Genomic DNA, 5,727 nt, shown 5'->3' with positions numbered 1-5,727 from the left:
ATACCAAAACGTAAGCGGGCAAGACATTTAAAATCACCGAAAAAAATCATTATTAAACAGGGACCGGTTTCAAAATTTAACAATCTTACCGACTGTCTATTTCTCTTCAGCCTGATTTGTAATGTAACCATATATATATATATATATATATATATGTATATATAGGGCATATATCTGCCCTAATTGATTATTTTATTTCATTTCTTTATTAATTAATAACTAGCCTTTATTTATTCATAAATAAATTAAGCAAATCTTTGTATCTCTATTAATTCATACTTAGCGTATATAAAACTATACTGATATATTTACTGCATATATAAAAAAATCTCCTTAGAATATAATTTTATTAATATATAATTAGAATGTTCTTTCACCTCAATACTCCTTTATTAATATCAGTATATACCTATTAATCAATATTCATAGATACCATATGATGAGTTAGTTTTTTAAGTGTACAGTATATATATATATAAATATTAAACTATTTCTGAATAATTTTCTTTTCTTTTCCTCCCTCTATTGTGGTATAAGTTTGGTATATGCTCAAAAGTATCCATAAATTTCTATCCTTTTGTTTATATATTCTTATTAATAACCGTATGAATAGCCATAATCTTTGTTTTGTATACAATATAGTAACATTGTTTTAAAACTTTTAACTATAGTGCTACATGATAAGACTTCTCCTGTTTCATTATCAAAGGTCTGCTAGTGGGCAACCCCTTAGTTGTCAGCCAACATCTTATTTTAAGTTTTCCTTTACCAAACCTCATGAGTTTATGACTATACCAACCATGATTTCTGTCTACTCTCTCACCCCTACCCTTAACAGATAATGCCCTTTATTCTCTTAAGCTTTAGATATACAAGGTTTGATATTATTGTCTATAAATCTAAACTAAAAAAGCACATAAAATCAGTGAAAGGCAGTCTTCTTTGACATTTTATTTATTAGCTTCCATGGTGTGGCTAAAGCAAGATGTTCTCTGTCTGTCTCCCTAACCTCTGGGAGATTTTAGGTATTATTATACTAATGTGTTCATCTGTTCAAATTTAATTAAATTCTATGTCTTTGTACAGCTGAAGATTGCTCTGCCTTTTAAATTGATGTAATGATTACATTGTTCAATTAAATGGAGTTGCTTGAAACGATCATACTGTATTACCTCTGGATATCCTTGTTGCTTATTTTGATTTTTATCACCTTACTTTGAAATTGTATGGATAATACCGTACTAAATTCTGGTGCGTAAACTTAAGTATTCACTTGAATCTAAATTTTTGCTGAACTCATATATATATATATATATATATACTAGCTGGGTCCCGTGCTGTCAAAAAGGATGGCTAATTGTAGTATTTTATACATAAATAAGGTACAAAACTAAGATTTTGATTTATAACTAAATTTTTTGTGAAAAATCTATCTGCAATTAACATCCTTTCATTGCTTGTTTCCTTCAAAAGAATTTTCAAGTTTTCTTTCCTTCTTGTCCAATTTAAGGCCACATAAAACTGGCCATGACTAAATACAAGAGCTGGTAAGTAAATACAAAATACATAGAGTTGAAATGCTGTTTGATTTTTCTTTTCAGCGTTGAATGTTAATCATCCCACTTCCATTGCATGCATGCGCACACACACACTCACACACACATACATACACGCACATGCAGACAGACACACACACACATTCACATACCCTCACCCTTTTACATACACACAAATATATTCACACAGAGTTGAAACGCTGGTTGATTTATGTTTTCAGCATATATTACTATTAAATTCTTGACACAAAATTTATAGCCTCTGCCCTCATCTCAAACACTACCTGCTGCAAGCATGAAATACCCCATTCACCAATTTAGAACAGGAAAAAGTTCTTATGGACTGGAAGCAACCTATGGACAGAGGTTCCCCATTAGCCACTTTAGCCAATATGGACTGCCAACTAAACTGATCTAAGGGAGATAACTCGTCCTCGCCAACCCACAAGGTTTATTCATTGTTTACTAATTAGATCTGTATTCTTTGTTTACTAATTGAATCCGTATTCTTTGTTTACTAATTGGATGGTAATGGATTTCTACCTCTAGTTTGAAGAGGTATATGCCCTGCACCATTAGGGTCTGCTGAGTTGTCCATATGGCGAAATGCCTTATGGATATAAATCCATTGGACCAGACATATCCTTAACTGCTTATAAATACATTACTGCTCTAAAGTGTGTTTCTTTATGGGATATATGATACACTGATGATGATGATGTTGATATATATATATATATATATATATATACACACATACATATATTTATGATAGGCTTCTTTCAGTTTCCATCAACCAAATCCACTCACGCGTCTTTGGTTGGCTCAAGGTTATAGTAGAAGACATGCACTGGGACTGAACCCAGAACTATGTATTTAAGCCTGTGCTTAATGTGCCTTATGTTGAGGAAAATTACCCTATCTGTTTCTGGAATTTCTTAAATCAATATTTCGTTTTTGGATGTGGTTTGCAAGGTTCTTTATGTGAGTTCGTGTGTTGAAGCATATTCTGTTGTGTCTGGGGAGAGTCATTCTCTTTCGGTGCCTTATAATTTAACACACTCACCGGTAAAATTTCCGCTTATTTCTTTTTTATTCTTCTAAAATTTTTGTTGCGTCTTGCAACACACACACACACACACACACACACACACACAAACACACACACACACACACACACATACACACGTATGCACACACAAGGAGACAGAGGTACACACACACACATATACAAACACACACACATGCACATACATAAAAACACACAAACATGGACATGCAAACATGAATATGCAGAATACATACATACAAATGCACACACATAGATAGATACATATGCACACACACACATACATGTATACACACACATGCATACATACATGCATACATGCATGCATGTATAGGCACACACACACACACACACACACTGATCGACACACATGTGCACAAACAAAGAAAAAGGAACGCAATATGAGTAACGAACAGAGTCAACGACTATTGAAAAGGTTGCAAGGCGCAACGAAAATTTTAGAAAATTAAAAAAGAAACGAGTGGAAATTTTATCAGTGAGTGTGTTAAATTACAAGGCACCAAAAGAGAAGGACTCTTCCCAGACACAACAGAATTAAATCAATATGTCGAATTAGATTTGATCCCATGTTTTGCCACACATGAATCTTAAGCCACAATTCAGTCAAAGTTTGAACATATGGACAACCGAGAATTTAACCAATGAATGGCTGTTGTTCAAATGATATTTTCGTGGTTCAACTAGAACTTTCTGTGAACACAGCCTATAAATATGGTCAAATTAGCTGCCTATTTTGCAGAGTGTCAGGACGTCTGAGTCACCATGACATCCTCCACTTTCACCAATTCAGAGTGATTTGGGTCAAGTTGTGGCACACTCTCCTAATAACTGTTCTTACAGTCGCATATTCAATTGAGGATAATTGAAGAAGTGATATCATGGTACCTGAATATTTACTCGGTATATTAAAAAAATAACCCCCATGTTGAGTTACTAACACAGATTTTCCCTATGTGTCATATTACACTGTTTCATCTCATTATTTCGATTAACTGTATGGCATGAACACCTTTCCTATTAAAGTCGCAATAAATTATGTTTCCGTCCATAAAGAAAACCTTTGTGACAAATATTTTTTAATAAAATGAAATTTTCCTGAAATACTGTCATTGTTGAAAAAGAAAATACCATAGAAAATACTTCGTTGGTATGACTGTTTTGGTATGCTAATTAGACCTGGAAAATTTTGGATTTAAAAAAAAATTTCATTTAATAAATTCCTGAAGGGAAAGGATGGAACAGTTCTCTAAAGTGATGGCTGTGTGGTAAGTAACTTGCTTACTAACCACATTGTTCCGGGTTCAGTCCCACTGCATGGCATCTTGGGCAAGTGTCTTCTACTATAGCTTTGGGCTGACCAAACCCTTGTGAGTGGATTTGGGAGATGGAAACTGAAAGAAGCCTGTCGTATATATATATATATATATTTGTGTATATGTTTGTGCGTCTGTGTTTGTTCCCCCAACATTGCTTGACAACCAATGCTGGTGTGCTTATGTCCATGTCACTTAGAATAAGCACTAGACTTACAAAAAATAAGTCCTGGGATCAATTTGCTCGACTAAAGGCGGTGCTCCAGCATGGCCGCAGTCAAATGACTGAAACAAGCAACAGAGTAAAAGAGTATATATACAGACACGCACGCATTCACACACATACATACATACATATTGTCAGTGAACAGGTTGCAGTTTCAAAGTGATGAAAATATTTTGACACAAATCATATTTAAATGTCGAAGTGAATCTAACGGTTCTTTTGTGTGTTTTTAAATGGCTTATAAACACCTTCCATGTAGCAGTTGTTTTTGTTTCAGCACATGATCTCAGATGAAGTCACTTGCTATGCAAGTATATCTCCGTAATATATATATTTATATGTATCTGCGTATGTGTGTGTGTGAATCATATATATATATATATAAGTCATTGTACAAACTATATTGAATATATTGTAATATACAAGAGAAAAGGATATGTATAAATAGTGAACAATAGCATAATCAGTTAACCATTATTTTTCTTTTTCCAGTGGATCAATGAATGGCATGCACTGACATTTTGATGACAAGAGAGACAAGGAAGTGGACATGACCCAGTGCAGAACAAATATTTTAAGTGACTTTGTTTAAGCCAGCATTGTTCTTGAATGCCTGATCTTTTGTTCCTTCAACAGGTGAAATCTTGAATGTGCCATCTGAAACCAGACCGAATGTGGTTTTGTCATCCAACAGTTGAGGAGGAGGAAGAGACGGAGGAGGAGACGGAGGAGGGGAGGAGGAGGCGGAGGAAGGGGAGGAGGAGGAAACAACTTTTTGTGGAGATCTTTGATGAGTAATATCATTATAATTGCTATTCAGTTTGCTGATCTATAATCGACATTTGATGGAAATACATGAGTAAGGATGAATCAATAAAAGAGCCACCAACCACATGGTCATTCTTCCTGCTAGAAATAGCAGGCAAATTCCCATCAAATCTCACTTTATCATACAATAGAAAAAGATATGTTTTCTGAAAATAATATGGAATGATCAATCCTAAATTTGTTTGATCAAAAATATCTTGGGTTAAACAATAACAGTAGTAACACGACCAGTGAGAGAATTGCTGGGTTACGGTTCTAAGAAATAGGGTTAAATAAAGTGTTTAGTGTGGGATATAAGACAAGACGCCGGAAATATTATGAGAGGGAGATTGATAGGCCTAGGTGAAGGGGATATTATGCAAGTGAGCTAGTTTAGAGGAGCAGTGACTGTGGTAGTAGTGGTGGAAAAGATAAAGAAAAGGAACACTGTGTTGGCTAAATGTGTTAGTCATTGAATTTTTTGTCAGTCAGCCAAGTGTCCTGGTTTTGAGTGTAGTCTAGGATGTGCGAGTGAGTTGCTGCATTGCTGTTATATATGTGAGTTATAGCCCAACATGGTTAACTTGTGCTTTTGTATAAGGTAAGACATCAGAGTTGAAATATTTTGGGTCTCCTTGGAAGAAAACCTAGTGTTTTTGAAATATAGTTTTGGAAATGATGAATATATAAGCCTTGTGAGTAGATTTGGTAAACAGAAACTGAACATATATATAT

This window comes from Octopus bimaculoides, chromosome 7 (genome assembly GCF_001194135.2).
Source record: "Octopus bimaculoides isolate UCB-OBI-ISO-001 chromosome 7, ASM119413v2, whole genome shotgun sequence".
Lineage (NCBI taxonomy): Eukaryota > Metazoa > Mollusca > Cephalopoda > Octopoda > Octopodidae > Octopus > Octopus bimaculoides.
The sequence above is the reverse complement of the archived record's forward strand: the minus strand, read 5'-3'. Positions refer to the sequence as shown.